Source organism: Protopterus annectens, chromosome 4.part1 (genome assembly GCF_019279795.1).
Source record: "Protopterus annectens isolate FY-2018-M chromosome 4.part1, PAN1.0, whole genome shotgun sequence".
Taxonomy (NCBI): domain Eukaryota; kingdom Metazoa; phylum Chordata; order Ceratodontiformes; family Protopteridae; genus Protopterus; species Protopterus annectens.
The window spans coordinates 501991514-502010449 of record NC_056734.1 but is presented as its reverse complement, the minus strand read 5'-3'; the positions used below and the strand labels follow the sequence as shown (position 1 = coordinate 502010449).

The 18936-nt window shown below is 37.4% G+C and overlaps 1 protein-coding gene across 1 annotated transcript in view; it reads right to left on the bottom strand.

The window, feature by feature from the left end:
- BOK (BCL2 family apoptosis regulator BOK) overlaps positions 1-18936 on the bottom strand; it is a 485461-nt gene that overhangs the window by 225712 nt on the left and 240813 nt on the right. The gene's annotated exons all lie outside the window — the stretch shown is intronic.

Sequence of the window (18936 nt, the reverse complement as noted above, 5' to 3'; positions counted from 1 at the left end):
TGGGTTCTCAACCCACTTATTACTGGTAAATACTCATGCCCATTTTTTGTCTACACTAATCTATTCGACTAAATCACCCGGAACCAGTTTTTATAAGACTGAGTGGATAAAGCTGACACTGGTCACAGACCGTGATCAGTGTTCTCCTATCTAAAGGATACTGTGTGCCACAGTTGATGCCCAAAGTGGGTGGTTTATACAACTCTTCTCCCGATAAGCACCATGTCTAGTCTGTATTGTTGCCCACAAGTCCATTTTTGGGTGGGTTTGAGGTGGAAACACTCAGCATGTTTTTGGGAGATGGGAGGAATCCCAGAGAGACACAGGCAGAACATGTAAACTCATATAGGCACTGGTTGGAGTTCAGGATCAAACCTTGTACCTTTTGTATGAGAGATGAAGACCTTAACCATTATGCCAACCATGTCATAAAAAAATTTACAGCCCTTACATTCTTTTACTGAAGTTGCTGCATTGCATTCAAAAACATTAAACATGTTCAAGATACTTTATATAATTGTATACGAGTTAATTTACTAAGAACATCTCTCCCCTTCCTTTGACATGATGATAGCAGTTTAGTGTACATAGGTGCTCATAGGTGTATACTAGACTAACGACTGGGACCTTTACAAGCCCAGCTATGAATCCCAAATGCATCCCTTAAGTTTTTTGAGCCTTAGAGGCTTTTTAAGGGGTATATGTAAGTCAGAGTATGATTTAGACTGCTTCTGTCCATTAGAGACAAAAGTGTTAGACCTGGGGGTGAATTTCCAATTTCCCATCCAATGGTCCAGTTTATGCTTGAATAGGGTTAGAGAGGAACTCTGCTTCACATGGACAAGAAGCCTGTTCCAGAGGAGTGAGTCCCTGAGACACATATCTGTCCCTCCAACACGTTGTATTTATGTCACAAATAAGCTTCAAGTCCCTAGATCAAGTAGTTTTAATGCTGTTGGTTTTGCAGATGTGCAAAATGCCCATCAGAGCAGGATCCAAGAATGCCTTATATCCCAGGCAGAGATTGCCTCTCAACAGTCTTTGTTTAAAACTGCTGTTTGACAGCATTGATTTTTGAATTTTCTACATGTACGTTTTAGATATTTCCATTACTTTTTGATGTTGGTAATATTACATTACAGTTTGTTGTCTTTTAAACTTTGCTGTACTGCAAAGTTTTTCTCCTGAAGTCTTAAAACTTGTTGGCTAGGGTCAGCTAGGAAACATTCCTTTTACACAAATTGAATGAATATGAATTAAGTCTAGCTAATTAGTAGGAGAAGCTGAGAAACAGTTTTCTTATTTAAGGTATTCACTTAACACTCCTCTTCAGCTATAAGAGCTCTGAGTTTAAAACTGCTGCGCTAACAAGCTTAGAGCAGTTATCTGGGCTTTGAGTAGCAATACCTATGGATTTAGTAGAATTCAGTATTGTGTGAACATTAAAGTTAGTAGGATTTTGTACTATTTAGCTTATTCTGCCCCAGTAAAACACCCTTATTAGTCTGCATCAACAAAGCACCCTTAATAGTCGTCTAACCACAATACATCACCCCCATGAGGCTCATAAATCAAAGGACTGGAAGGATATGCAATTTTCTAACCTCACTGTAGCCAGCTTGGTGGATATGGTCATCTTGAGACAATGTAGCAATAGTTTCATGTTTACTGACACTTAATCCTTAAAGTATCAGGCACAGTATGCGAGAGGAGTAATTATGCAATGACACTGGAAAACTAAGCTCTCGTATACAAGTCCACATCAGGTCACAATTGTTGTTGTTTAGGAAGATTGCTTTTAAGTGCCTCAGCATATGTTAGTCTATGTGTGTGTTGTGTACTACTTGAGACTGATGCTAGGCTTTTGAATACAGGCTATGGCTTTTTCTATCCCCATAGTTCTTTTTTTAGGCAAGGCCAAATTGACAAACCTACCAACACAGAAAATTCAACTCAATGGAACCTCAAGGTATTACTGCTCAATGTCAGGAGCCTAAAAAAAAAAAAAAACTGCACTCCTTTCAAGCCCCCTTCACAAGTCCTCCTCACACTCAAGAAGAATATAGATATCTGTGCAGTTCCAATACATTGTTTAAAGTGACAGAGAGTACTCCGGCAGTGAAAGGTTTCAGTGCCTTCCACACTTTTAGACCAGTGGCTGCACAGACATGGGTTAAAGGTGGAGGTGTCTCAATATACATCAATAACAAGCGTACCTCTAGGGTGGTCAAACAGGATGACCTCCTGGAGTTCCTCCATGTGCAGATCACCACAGACAAAATCCCACACCATATTCTAGTCAGCCATAGGCCACCCTCCTTATCCCAAGAAGTTCACAATGCATACTTGGACCTACTGGAGACACTTACATGTAACCTAACACCTTGCTCATGGGTAACTTTAATTACCCCTCTGTAGACTGGGAATCCTACAGGGCCTCAAATCTACAGGCACAGAGATTCCTCAACTTTGTAAATACAAACATCCTAGGATGCATCCTGAATAGTCTAAAATACTACTTATCAGGACCCCCTGGAGTCATTATTTAACTATAGTTTTAAAACAGGCTTTGCGCCACATGAATGCAAGACTCCAACAGTCATCCCCTTCACAAGGGAGGACCTTCAACAGATCCTGGAAACTACAGACCCAGTAGGCTGAATAATCTTATTTGCAAAGCTATGGAAATTATCAACAAGGATGTTGCAGGCCTCTAGACATTGGACCCATCTCAGTTTGCCAAAGGAAGGTCACCTTTATTGAATCTGGCGGACTTCTTTGTACATAATGCCTACCTAGATCTGTCTAAGAAATTTGGTACAATACTCCACCCGCGGTAGTGGTACTGCGGTAGCGTTGTCACCTCACAGCAAGACGTTGTCCCGTTCGATTCTCAGCAAGAGCTTCTTCTGTGTGGAGGCATGCGTGAATGGGCATACCTTCATTGAAGGTTGTGCATCAGGGCTGGTAACTTGGCACGTAAAAATCCACTACCAAACATTAGAGGACCGGAGTTCTGCTGTGGCGACCCCTAACCGTGATAAGCCGAAAACACAACAACCCTCACTCCAGCATCGTCAGCAAACTTATGGAATTAGGTATAAACCCCTTTATAACATACACGATAGCTATCTGGCTCACTGACAGGACCCAAGAGGTTAGAAACAGTGAGACCACCTCCACAAACAGGGTGGTCACCACTGGAGTCCCCTAGGGTTGTGTGCTAGTCTCACTCCTCCTTGACATCTACTTCTCAGATGTCAAAGCCAATGTCAAAGGCCTCTGGCTAACCAAGTTTGCAGATGATTGTGAACTGGGAGCAGTCATTGAATCTCCCAAGATGAGAAAACCCTTCAGGAAGGCCTAATACAGACAAACATGCAAAGCCATGACTTAAAACTCAATACCAAGAAATGCATTATATGCCTTTTAGGAAGTTTGCCACCCCAGGTAACTATGTCATCAATAAAACACCCTTAAAAGTTGATTCACTAGTCAGAGATCTGGGAACTCATAGATAGTAACCTAGCTTTCAAACAAGTGTCTAAGGTATTAAGATAATCCTTCTATGTTGCTTAACTTATAAACAAAGGTATGGCATCTAGTTCCAGAGAAGTCATCATACAACTGCACTCGGCCCTCATCAGACCTGTCATAGAGTATAATGCCCCCTTTGGTATGTAACTAACCAGACACATGCAGGAATTGGAACATTCACAAAGGTTCCTTACAAAAATACTGCATAAAGTAAACAAATGTCTTGTTGTGACCACATCAAAGTCCTGTGCATTTACTTGGTATCATAAAGACTTCAGAGAGGTGATCTTTGTCTGGCATAGAAGGCATCCCTGGACCCTGTTTTGATTAATCTTTTGCAGTTCCCATTCTCTGGAATACAGTCCCCATCCATGTGAAACAGAGTTCCTCCATACCCCTATTTAAGCACAACTTGGACCTCTGGATAGGTAATCAGAAATCCACCCCCCCCCATCTGACTCCTACATCTCTGATGGACAGAGGCAGTCAGTAAACCACCCACTATAAATGAAATTTGTGGGTCACATTGGAATTGAATTTCTGATTACCCATCAAAAAATAATGGAAATATCCAAACCATAAATGTAAAAACTCCAAAAATCAATGCAGTCAAACAGGTTCATAGGTTCCATATGTCTACACTAGGCTAATAACCACTAGGAGCAGTCAATGAATCCACCCCAAGATGAGAATATCCTTCAGGAAGGTCTAATACAGAAAAACACTTTGTGTCAAAGCCATGACTTAAAATTCAGTACCAAGAAATGCATTATATATGTGAGTAATCAGAAATTTACCCCTGGTCTGATTCATATGTCTATGATGGACTGAAGCAGTCAGTAGATCACCCACTATAAATCAAATATAAATGAAATTTGTGGGTCACATTTAGGTTGCTTGGCTAGGCTTTTAAGTGCCCTAGTGGTTGCTAGCCTAGTACACACCTATGGAATCTATGAGCCTTCTTGACTGCATTGATTTTTGGATTTTCTACATTTAAAGTTTGGACATTTCCATTATTTTTTTTATTTTGTTGCTATTACATTACAGTTTATCGTATTTTAAACTTTGTTTTACTGGAAAGTTTTTTTTTCATGAAGTCTTAAAATTTGCTGGCTAGGGTCAGTTGTCAAGGGCAGGTCGTGCCTAATAAACATGGTAGACTTCTTTGAGAAGGGCACTAGAGTCATAGACTAGGGAAAATGGTACATAATGCATACCTTAACCTACCAAAGGAATTTGTCACAATATCTAGCTCAGGTTTTATAGACAAACTCACTTATTTAGACATGATTCCCTATGTCACCTGATGGATAGTCAAATGTCTCATAGCTAGGGCACATGAAGTTAGGGTGGGAGAATCCACCTTCACCAAGAGGCCTGTTACAAGTGGTGTCCCACAGGGCTCAGTACTGGGACCTATTCTGTTTGGTAAATACTTATCTGAAGTCAAGGCAAATGTAGAGGGCCTTTGGCTGACCAGATCTGGTGATGACTGCAAGCTGGTACAATCACTGAATTCCCCAAAGATGTAGATATCCTCCAGAAAGGTCTGATGCAGGCAAATAACTGGTGCTAGATCCAGGGCCTAAACCTCAGTGCAAGAAATGCATAATTATACTCTTTGGTAGATGATCACCCCAGCAAATTGCAACATTCATAACCCTCCCCTAAGAGTAGACCCAGTTGTAAGGTACTTGGGAACTCAGGTTGACAGTAACCTGAAGTTTGATCAGCATGTGTCCATGGTAGTGACAAAATCTTTCTACATGCCAGAACTTTTAAGTAAAGGCATGACATCTAGATCTAAGGATCTCATAGTCCCATTATACTCAGCCCTCATTAGATCAATAATTGAGTACAATGTACTCTTTTGTATGTACATGACCAGGCATTTGCAACAACTAGAGCAACCACAGAGGTTCCTCACTAAAAGAATACAAGGTGTAAATAACATGTCCTGTGCAGACCGCCTCAAAGCCCTGTCCCTGTACTTGGTCTACTGCTGACTGGAGGGGCGATCTATGCCTAACATTCAAGGCATTCTCTAATCCAGCTCTGATGGATCTACTACACATTCAGAAAACAAACAGCACAAGAATTTCCTAATCTAACAATCTAAACCTTGTCTGTAACATAAACAAAACATGTTGGTGGGATAAGTATGAATCTCAGAGATTACCCCTTCTCTGTAACAGAATCACCATTCATGTGAAACAGAGCTCTTTGGAACAAATTCATCCCTGGCTTGACACCTGTGACCCTTATGGACAGAAACAGTTCATAGATGCCCTGAGGCACACTCATATACCAAAGCTGTTCTAGCCCATGGACATTAATAAACAGGAAAATTGGGGCATGAATGGCTAGGCCTAAAAAGGTTCTAGGGCTGTTAACCTAGTAACCTCCTATGATCCTATAAGAGATTAGTCAGAGTTATGGGTCTGTAGTTTCCAAGGTCTGTTGACAGACTGTTCTTGTGCAGAGGGATGACCATTGCAGTCCTCCATTCACGTGACACAAAGCTTGTCTGGAGGCTTTGGTTAAATAGTGACTCCAGAGGTCCAGACTGGTCATGCATCAGGTGATTTAGTAAGCATCCTGGGATATTATCTGGGTCCATCGATGCAGTGTTCTTAGCCTTAGAGAGTGAACACATTTGGGGCCTGCTCCCTAGTGATAGTTGGGGGGTTATGCTTGATGATATTAATAAGGGGTGTACTGTTGGGGAGAGGAGGGTAAAACTGGAGCAGAATTTGTTGCCAGTAGATTTGCTATATCTTATATCTCAATGTAACTGACTCTATTACCAATCGGTTCTGTTCACTGTTGTGTACTGCCTTTGAGATTTCAGACATAGCTAAGGAAAGCCTTGTAGTCGTCCTTGGAATGGGATGCTATCTTTACCACAGAATAGGCTTTGGTAGACTTAATTTGTCTCTTACTTGTTTATTTAGCCTGATGAGAGAGTTTTTATCCTGCTGGGCATTGCACTTCCTAATCTTAGCTATGACTTTTTTCCATTTGTTGTACAATCTATGTTTGGATTCCACCAGCATGATTTGTTTCTTGAGTTTGTGTTGAGCTTGTTTCAGGATGGCACAGCTGTCTCCATGCATCTATTAATGTGATTGTACAGGGTTTCTGTGTGCAATTCTGCATATGCAGCTGTGTTTTTTGGGTTTGCAGAAGCTTAACATTTTGTCAGGTAATTGGTTAATAACAGCTAGTTTGTCTTAGAGATGTTCCTAACTGTTATAGGATTTGGTGGCATAACACTGATTTTTATTTGAAAGGATTCAGCTTTATAGTCTGAATTTACCAGAAAGGACACTACACGGGGGTGGAGGTGGGGGTTTAGAACAACATTACAACATTCTCCCATATTTGTGAGTACCAGATCCAGTTTGTTTGCTCCCCTTGTGGGCAAATGCACTAACTGGTCCAGTGTGTTTGCGTTTGTAAAGTCCAGGAATCTCTGGGCCTGCAAGTTTGGGGCTGTGTAGGATACCAAATTTATAGAGGGGCAGTTAAAGTTCTACATAAATATGGTATTGGGTTGAATAGTAAGTGTCTCCAATAGGTCAAGTATAAGCTATGGGTTTTGTGGGTCATATACATTTATTCACACACACACACACACACACACACACACACACACACACACACACACACATATATATATATGTGTGTGTGTGTGTGTGTGTGTTTGTTTCTGTGTAGCAGTGTAAATGCACTTGTACCTTTAAGACTGCTAATGCATAAAGCCAATCAGCCAGTTGAGAGGAAGAAGCTATGACGGTTACTGTGTTTTCAGTATGCTGCCATTTTGTAAGGAATTAAAGCTGCCGCATAACTTTGCAGTTCTGAGCCTAGTTCCATTGCTGAATACCTCAGGCAACTGGCATGACATAGACTAGTATTAGTTTATGAGTCTGTACTAACAGAAAGTAGCAGTGCAGCAGCATCTCTTTATTAATCTTGGCATATTATTGTCTGCTGCTGAACAGAAGTGCAACCCACTTCAGACACATAAATGTCTAGAGAAGGAATAGAAGAAATAGGCGGGTGCTTCGTTGTCAGGAAATTCTATCCTGTTGCTCCCTGATTAGCTCTCCAAAAATCTCTACTGGCTCCTCAAGTTTCTGGGTAACTGCTGAAGTTATGTTAGAAACATTTTGTATATGTAACTGTAACATTTTAGTTTGTATATGAAAGAAGTACTGTCTTCAGGAAATGGAACTCTTGTGTAGTATTCACTTGTGATTACTTCAGGAGTAGAACCAAGCTGCATTTTCTTTGCATACTCACTTGCGAGTGGTCATTGGTGCTCTTAATGTCATACTGATGAGATAGTGTTCACTTGTTTTCTTTTCAGTCATTTATATTGTTGCCATTTCACTCAGGCTGATTTTGCTCAGTAAGCAATCTTCTTGATGAAAGAAATATCATTTAAAATGGGTACAGAATTTGAAGGCTGTTAAAGTAGCACTTGGTCTACAAATGGTAAGTAAATATTATGAAAAGTAGTTGCCATCTGATAAGACGGAATTATTTGTGGCATCAAAATCAAACGTCCAGTGCCAGTGGCTCTGCAGGTTGCAAACTCACAAGTTTTATTCCTGCACATGACACTTGGATTTATAATTTTGACCTGATACTGCAGCGTAACATATATGTGTTTGTGTACATGGGGTGGTGGTGGTGCTGAAGATTTAGGTCTCAAGTAACATCCTTTAGTTGAGATATTAAACATAGTTCCATTTCCCCGAGTTGGTGGCAGAGAAAGTATATGTTAAAGAATGCATTACACTTGCTGACCTTGTTTTTTCATGCTATAATTACGCCCTCTGTTATGTCCACACTGAATGATGAATCAGATGGAAGGCAAGTTAAATAATGGTGGAACTGAAATTTCAATGCAGCACCATCTGTGTCACTATGGTGAAATAACTATTGTCTGTTGGGGGATGGTATGCGGACACTGTTAAGATAGTAGGAGAGGTGTAGTAAACACTCACTTCACAGTATAGAGGGGTAAACCCTCACTAGGGTTCTAATTGCCTGGGATCAAATAGCAAGCTGGGTCCTGGAAGAGTCAGCCTGATGGGTGATGATACTGAGTGGCCAATGCTGACTCACCCACCTCAGTGAGATGGAAGTGGCATAATCCATACCACTAGTGATCTGGTGACTCCTGGCTCATACAACTGAAAATTCACACTTCGTTGTGAGCTCTAATCAGGGCTTCATGCATGAAATAAAGAACACACATGCGACTAGTCCAGAATTGTAGACCCTACTTTGATGGCATGTACACATCAAGCCCCCAAGGTATGGGGATTAGGGATGCAAGAAGAAATGCCAGTAAAGTGCCAAGGATGAAGCTAAACTGGGAAACTAACCCAGCTGTGTTCCAGCAAGCCACCTTCAGGATAGAGGCCTCTGTTCATGGTTTCCCCTTAACAAGCATCAGTCCCAGTCTAGCAGGGCAAGCCAGATACTGTAGTTGGTAGAGGTCTACTTAGGATGCAACTGCTGGCTGGAGGGCTGTGGATCCAACAAGCACACAGACAAAGTACACATAATTTTGTAAAATTTATCTCACAAAATTTGTACCACTGACAGCATGCTACATACCAAGCCCAGTCCTAAAGGAACTGCTGTGTATTTCTTTTTAAGACTAATTTTTACTGTTGCATCCTTCTTTTGAAAAAGTAATGTTAACTCACAAGAATAGTCTGGCTCTGCATCATTACTATAATCATTATCATATAAGATTTATGCATTTTATAAGTCAGAAGATGTAATACATGTTAGAAAACTGCTGTGGGCAGTTCAGAAGTCAGGGCATGTAATGCATGTTGTTATAAAACTGCTGAAGGACAACACTCATTATGTGTACACTGAGATATACAGTAGCATTTGAGATAATGTGGAGCCCCAGATAATTTATACTATGTCTTTGCTACAAATGAGGAAAGCCACCAGGTGGTACACAATGTTGGGAAAGAAGTGCAGGTCTATAGTACTACATCACCCTCCACAGGTAGTATGAGGAGTTCTGTAGTGGAAACACTACTGTTGTGCCTGATATAAGTAATTCTGTAAGTGTTATAGTAACCAGCACAGCACCTAGTATGTATCATTGGAATAGAGTATCATTAGTAGAGCACAATACTCACTCAGGTTCAAGAGGGACACTATATCACAGCATAATTATAATAGCACAGTTATCTCTTAGGTACAATAGGAACACTGTACCACAGCATCATTACAATAGTACAGTTATGTCTCAGGCAATAACAGAAGCACTGTGCTGCAGCATCATTGCAATACCACAGTTTAGTGTCAGGTGCAACAGGAACACTGTATCACAGCATCATTACAACAACACTTTATTTCTCAGGTATTAACAACAGCACTGCACCACAGCATCATTGCAATAGTTCAGCACACCTTTATTTCTCAGGTATTAACAACAGCACTGCACCACAGCATCATTGCAATAGTTCAGCACACTCTCAGGTACAGCAGGAGCACTGTGCTGCAGCATCATTACAACAGCACATTACACTCTCAGGTACAACAGAAGCACTGTACTACAGCACCATTACAATAGCTCATTACACTCTCAGGTATTAACAGGAGCACTGTGCCACAGCATCATTAAAATAGCACAGTATGCTATCAGGTGCAACAGGAGTACTGTACAAAGTATCATTACAACAGCACAGTGCACTCTTAGGTCCAACAGGAGCACTGTACTAAAGCATCACTACAATTGCACAATACAGTCTACGGTATTAACAGACACAATCTACCACAGCATTATTACAATAGTACCATACATCTCATGTACAAGAGGGGCACTGTACCACAGTATCATTACAATAACTCAGTTATCTCTCATGTTGTAACAGAAGCACTGTATCAGAGCATCATTAAAATAGCACAGTTATCTCTCAGGTATTAACAGGAGCACTGTACCACAGCATTGTTACAATAGCACAGTACACTCCATAGGGTATTTAACAGACTAGGAGCCCTGTAGCATAAGTACAGCACAGCACTGTACCACAGCATCATTACAATAGCACAGTACACTCCCACGTACAACAACAACACTGTACCACAGCATCATTAAAATAACACAGTTATCTCTGAGTACTAAGAGGAACACTATATACCATAGCATCAATACAATAACACAGTACACTTTCAGGTATAACAGGAGCACTGTACCAGAGCATCATTACAATAGCACAGTACACTCTTAGGTGCAGCAGGAGCACTATACCACAGCATCCTTACAATAGCACAGTTATCTTTCAGCTAGTAACAGCAGTAGTGTACTATAGTATCATTACAATAATATAGTACACTCTTAGATACAACAGGAGCACTGTGCCACAACATCATTACAATAGCACAGTACACTCTGCTGTATTAACAGGAGCACTGTACCATAGCACCATTACAATAGCACAGTAGTCTGTTAGGTACAACAGGAGCACTGTACCACAGCATCATTACAATAGTACATTACACTTCCAGGTACAACACAAACACTGTACCACAGCATCACTGAAAGAGCACAGTTATCTTTTGGGCAATAAGAGGAGCACTATACCACAGCATCATTAAAATAACACAGTACACTCTCAGGTACAACAGGAGCAATGGACCACAGTTTCATTACAATAGCACAATGCAGTCTTAGGTACAATAGGAGCACTGCACCAAAGCATCTTTACAATAGCACAGTGCACTCTCAGGTACAACAGGAACACTATACCACAGCATCATTACAACAGCACATTATGCTGTTAGGTACAACAGGAGTACTGTACCAAAGCATCATTACAATAACACAGTTATCTCTCATGCATTAGCAGGAGCACTGCACCACAGTATCATTACAATAGCACAGTACACTCTTAGGTACAAGAGGAACACTGCACCACAACATCATTACAATAACAAAGTGCACTCATGTATTAACAGGAGCACTGTACAACAGCATCATTACAATAGCACAATACATTCTTACATACAGCAGGAGGACTGTATCATAGCATCATTACAACACTACAATACACTGTCAGGTACAATAACAGCACTGTACCAACAGCACCAATACAATAGCATGGTACAATCTTAGACAAACAGGAGGACTGTACTACAGCATCATTGCAATCACACAGTACACTCTGAAGTACAACAGGAACATTGTACCACAGCATCATTGCAATAGCACAGTATACTCTCAGGTAGAACAGGAGCACTCTACCACAGCATCATTACAATAGTGTGGTTTTCTCTCAGGTGCAACAGGTGCACTGTAACACAGCATCATTCCAATAACACAGTTAACTCTCAGTTATTAACAGGAGTATTGTTCAACAGTATACTTACAATAGCACAGTATAATCTTAGGTATTAACAGAAGCAGTGTACCACTGTGCCATTATAATAGCACAGTTCCCTCAGTAACAAAACTGCGATGGAAAAATGTGGGAAACACTCATGGTTTAAATAATAAAACAAACCAATTTTAATTGTGACATATAAAGTTAAACAATGTTGTTCATTTGCTAGTAAACTTCATCGGAACAAAAAATTCTTCCCATATATCCCTTATATAAATACTTCCCTTAATCAACTATTAAATCAATTAACTATAATAATTAACTTTAATTAGATTTACATGCACAAATCCAAAACTCAGAGCTGCTGTTTTCTACATCTGAATTCAAAATACCCCAGTGTTTCTTCATAATGCTTTTCACTTGCAGGCTCATTTTACTAAAAGTAAGGTTAGCTTACCAGCAGATAAATGGACTTACACTACATAAATAAAATTCAGATGATGCTTGAAGATACAACTACATATACAAAAACTAAGGCTAATTTAAATAACATGGTCTTTAGTGTTTACAATACCTAACACAAGAGCTGTATGGATACCTACAATCCCACTATACCGATCATACAGGGACTTACCATTTAGACCTCTATCTATTTATCTACTTAGACCGTTAGTTAATGGTAATAAGAAGATCCTGAAAGATAGTAAGCAATTTCTTTTAGACCTATATTCTCAAACTCACTCATTGGATCCAACATTTTTCTTTGTGACACTTGATGTGGTTAGCTTATTCACAGTGATCCCCAATGACGTAGGAATAAGACTGATCACTGAATATTTGAAAGCACATTCAGACTTCACTGATAGAAAGATTGACCTTGTGACCCTGCTATTAGAGACTATATTAACTAATAATGTCTTTGCATTTGAAGAAGTCATTTACTTAAGAAGGATGATGGGAAGATATTTTTCTCTTCAATAATCTATCATTTATAGAACATGCTGCAATGTACTGTCGTTTTGTGGTCGACCTCTTTTTTATATGGCTATTAAACTTTGTTTCTTACTTGGACAATACCACGGACTTCTTAAAATTTACTGCAAACTTCTCAGTTAGCAATCTTCCAAGTATTTAGAATGACCAATGGTATGATCAACACAACTATTTATAGGAAAGATTGCCAAAGAAACAATATATTACATAGACAAAGTATGCATCAAACTTATGTTTCAGGAATAGAGGACATGAAGGAGACACAGTGGTTTATGGCACATGAAGCAATGACCACTAGCTCAGGTTCCCCTAGGAATGAAGTAGTAAATATAGAAGTTAGTGAGATTGCTGGAATCTGAAGAGTATCCTATGTAGACCAAGACATCCACTAGTTAACAGGTTGACAGTGAATAGAAACAGTACCCAGTACCCTGTGGTCCAATGTATTTATATTAATAAAGAAACTAGTTTAACACTAACACCAACTGTGAAAGTAAAAATGTCATATATATGGCTAAATGTTTAGGATGTATAGGGAAAACAAATAGATCATTTAAGGAGTACAGAAACCAATGCATTGGCTAGACATAAAAGTTCAACTGGAAGGATTCAGAGGTGGTGATCTAATTAACAGAACTTTAGAACAAGAAACAAGATGGATCATAAGATTAAGGTCCGATAAACCACCAGGCCTTAACGATAAAATCCAAATAAAGCCATTTTTGAAAAGTAGAAGATTAAGATCTCCCACTAACTGTTCTAAATTCCACATTAGTTAGGTACATTTTCCTCACAACATTATGAACATTATGACCATGTGACCTCCTAATATACTACTCAGACATATTGTAGGCATTTCATATACTTTCAACATTTGTCATAAGAAATGAATCTTTGCACATATATTTAGTATTGAAAAGTACTGTTTATAAAAACTAATGTAAGACACCTCAGGATGCCATTAAGTTTAACATTTCACAATGTCTATATGATGTAACAATTATAAGCAATTAATGGTTGCTATTTCCACCATTGTGGATCTAGTCAAGTTAATTATTAAGATATTGCTCTGTTTTCATATACGTTTTGTTGCTTAGTTTATTGTTGAACTTTCTTCCCATTTTTTTTTAGTTAACGTTTCACACTCTGAAATGTCAAATGTCCCTATTGAAGAGACTAAGGCATGAACTAATGGACAGCTATTGAAATAGACACAATGTTTATTTTATTCAAGAATTAACCAGGCACATCTGCGAAAGGGAATACTTTGTTGTGCTGTGATTTTAAGCAGTCTGCAGAAAATAAGTAATTTTGAAAAACTAATGTGATACAAGTTTTTAACCACCTGTAATTGTATAGTATGAACTTCCAGTAAAATGTCTAAAGTCACACTTTGTAAATATGTGCATGATATATACTGCCTGAAAGTTCAGTACGAGATTTTCCTAAAGCACCATGAGATGATAAGTAAATATGACAAGGCTCTGAGATATACTCAATTGTTTAAAAATAATATAATGTATGCATTTTATGTATGTTTTTTATGTATGTTTTTATGTATGTTTATTTTGAACTATTCAGTTCTTACTTTTAATATACCAGTATTTTCTTAGCTGAACAAGGTAACATTCATGGAACTGAGTTTAATGGGTTACTGTATTTTTAAATGAAGGAAACATGTGATTATAGAGATCCTATCACAAGCTTTTGTTGGTTTTAAAAGTGATGTTCAAAGTTTTAGTTTGTGTAAAGAGTCTGAAGAAGCCTTTGCTTGCGCAGCTTACTCGTTTGGAATAAACAATTTGCTAACTTACATGGATTTATTTGTTTGAATTTCTACTTTCATTTTATTGCTCATTGGAAAGTCACGCATCTTTTTGGACTGAGTTTTAATTAGATTTAATTAACAATCCAGTACCTAACTTCATAAATCATTACATATATTTAGTAAATCATAAAAAATAAAAACACTTTCATTAAATCAATAAAAGTTTTTTCATATACTTATCATTTGTTTACAATTTACAATTTAAATTAAAAAAAACCTAAACAGCAGCATACCATCTTCCTAAATTTGCCCAGATTTCAAAGCTAAAACGCTGTTGATAGAAACTGTCTCATTAATACCCGGATATTCTGTAGCATTCAATTTTAACTGAAATATCAACTCTTTTTTACCAGCAAGTGCGTCCCAATCACCACCTCTTATATTTTGGGATACTTTTTCCAAAATAAAAAGTAAAAACTTATTAAAATTCTCACATGTCAAAGAGTGTTTATATAAAGCATTCTTGTTATCTTTTGTCAATATGGCATAGGTATGTTCATAAAGCCTACATTTTAATGACCTTTTGATTTTCCAAAATGTAAAATGCTTCACATGATAAACACTAGGCCACATAAATAACACCCTTAGTCTTACAATTATATCTACCTCTACATTGTATGACCCTGGGATAGTTAGCTATAACAATATTCCTTTATTCTAGTATGAACCTACATTGTTTACATGTTGCACATTTGGTCTTTGTCCCATTTTCACATTCATCCATCTTGTTTTTACCCTTTTCCATAATATTTTTAAATTCATACCTTTGTTGAACACAAATTTTGTTGCTACACCCACCTGGTTAAACAAGTTAAAACCACCAAACCCCCTTCCCAATGTTTTAAAATAATATTTTTATCTGTGTATTTATACCATTGTATGTCATTAAAAAAGCTGTCCTAAAATTACCCTTTTTCCCTTTAAAAGATGTAGTACACCTACCTAATTTTAATATTGGACAAAACTGTTCTTCCCTGGCTTTACATACTTCTTCCTGTACATCTTGAACTAAGTTTAATGGGTAACCACAATCCAAAAACATATACTAAGTTGTTCTGCCCCTTCTTTAAAGTCCTCATCCTCTGAAGCCATCCTGAACAGTCTCACAAAACTAGCTTTAAACCAAATTTCTTTTTTGCCACATTGGATGGGCGCTAGTGAAATGTAAATAACCATTGGACCATGTAACTTTACAGAAAATATTTGATCTAAATTTAGTATTCTTATAATCTTTACTAAAAGTGATATCTAGATAATTATTTTTTGTTATCACTAAAATCAATAGTAAACTTTTAAAATTGCATTAATTTATTAATATGATGATAAAATTCTATTAATTGTTCAGATGATCCTTTCCATAAAATTAGTACATCATGCAGGAAGTGAAAATATCTTAAAATATTTTTATAAATATTCATTATTGTTAAAAATATAATTCTTTGCCCATTATCATAATACAGTATTGGCAAAAATGGGAGCAGCTGCTGCTCCCATAGCAGCTCCTCTCTTTTACCTATAATAATCCCCTCAAAATATACGAAATTATTTATTTTAAATAATTTCCATCATTTCAACTAAAAAATTAACCTGCATCTGATTCATATTGGTCACTATATATAAGGCTTTCAGGAACCATTTTAGTCCTTCGTCATGTGGTATCACTAAGAACAGATCTTTAATATCCATAGTCACAAAAATATTGTTTCATATAACCAGCCTTAGCAAATTCTCCTAAACAATGCCATGAATCTTTCAAAATATAGCCCTTATCTACAAAAAAAGTTTTTTTTTAAACCATATCTACCATCTTAGCCAACGGTTCTATTTTTGTCTTTCCAGATGCTACTATCAGTCTAAGGGGAAGGTTATTAATATCCTTAAGGATTTTCGCTTTACCAAATATTACTGGTATTAAAGGTTTTTTAGTTAAATAGATAACTACACTCATCTTACCATTATTTAACCCTACATATAACCACTCATCAATTTTATTACATGCCCTATTAACTTCATTTGTAGAGCTTATTTAAAAATTTTTAAAAAAAATGTCATCATTAAGGTAAAGATGCATTTTATTAATATAATCCATAACATCCATTAAAACCACTCCTTTACCCTTGTCTAGTTTCAACACTTTTATTATTCACTAGACTATATAATACCTTATTTTGTTCCTTAGTCAAATTGTAATACCTTTTATTTTTTTATCACATTAGCTTTACCACTACTGTTCTTAATATCTTTCTCACACATTTTTTCAAAAAAACACTGCTGGTGGTAGTAATGGGAGATCAAAGGTACTAGGTCTTTTAAATTCTTCCTTCTTATAGTCATCATTGTAAACATCATTATTACTGTTACTTCCTTCCTCTTTCTCAAACACCAATTTAAATTTAATTTTCCTTACAAATAATTTTAATTCCATAAGGGTGTCTACTAAAATCAAATGAACTAGGGGGAGCAAAAGTGAAACCTTTTTCAAAAACTTCAAAATGTTCTGTTTTGATATTTATATGACTGTAATAGAATACTTTAAAACCTCTGTGTTCCCCTAAAACAAGAGGACTATAATTGTCAGTAATATGTAATTATACATTGTTCGCAACCATCCTGTCTCTCATTCTCCCCCTCCTCCCTTCCCAGACCCTTCTTGACTGGTGGTCCCATTCCCAGGGCAACATACACCACTAGCCCTTACTTGTCCATCAAATGCGTTTGGAAACTCCATGACCTCCTGGGAAGGGGTGAGAAAACATCCAAGGGGTGGTTAAAATCCTCAAAAATCTTCACCTTGATCAGGTAACCCCTGATACCTGGTTTCTTCATAATTGGTATCCTCATATTCATTATTAGTATTCTTGTCCCTATAGTCCCGGGGATTAATATTCCTCTCATTACTAAAATCCCCCACAGTGCTCCTATTAATATTATGTAACCTATCTGTTCCTCTAGGTATAGGGTATGCTGCTTTATTTTCATAGGCTTATCTCTAAAAAAAATTATACTTCAGTCCTCTTAAATACATCATCATAAGATAATTCATACATATCAAGAAGTAAATCATCCACAATTTCCTTACACATTACTTCTAAAGAATTACTTAAAATGTGCATTTTCATTTTATTATCTATACAGTTCCCCTCAGGTAATAACAGGAACCCTATATTACTGCATCATCAAAACAGCACAGCACAGTACAACCTCAGGTTTTAACAGGAATATTGCATTACAGTATTATTACAACAGCACAGTATAGCCTTGTTTTCTAACAGATGTTCTGTACAACTACTAATTAGCAGATGAAAGACATAGTGTAGCTTGCATGTAGGCCATGTAAAGACATGTCCTGTGTTAAATATCACACACTGAATTATAGTAGATAGGAGAAAAGTACTGTACTGCATTTTAATTAAAATTATGACAAAAACCTAAAAGTAATAGCATTTGAAAGCATTGAAAATTGAGATGTATATAAAATATTAGCCTTAAAATGTACTTTTTAGACTTGTATCATGCTTAATTTTTAAGATATATAGTACAGCCTTGGTTGAAAAAACAACAAAATCACACAGCAGCAGATTTTTTTTCCCCAGACTGTAATCCTTCTAAAACAGTGCAAACTACAACATGACTGTTTTGATAAATGCCATGTGTTCTTAGATATGAGATGAAAAAAAATCTAAGAAAAAAAATCACATAAGTCTCCGAATGTATAGGGAAATGTGTGCTTCGCTGTGAAGAAATGAAATTCGTTTCAGTTTACAGAGCTTGTGGGTTTTATTAACAAATTAGGTCATCCTTGTGAGGTTTGCAGATCTATATCTTGTTATTTCTGAGGTATTGGTTACAGAAGTTTCTTGTTTTGGGATCTGTGCAGCTACGTCCACAGTTTATAATCATTTTACTGTTGCTGTGAGTAGGCTTTTGGCTACCTTAGTACTGTTATATATTAAGATGTACATCTGAGTGCTGTTTTGTCAGGGTTTTAGACATACACTTTTTAAGATACAAAGTCAGTGAAGAGAACATAGTATACTCTAAGAACACTAAGCAATGTTATTACCTCTACTCTGTATTAGCATTCAACTTTCTGTCAGCAAAACCAGTAATGTTATAGTTGACAGCAGCCTTATAAATAAAAGGCAGACTATGAACCCTAGGACTTATGGTGTAGCCAGGCATACTCTTTGTACTCTACAAAGTACA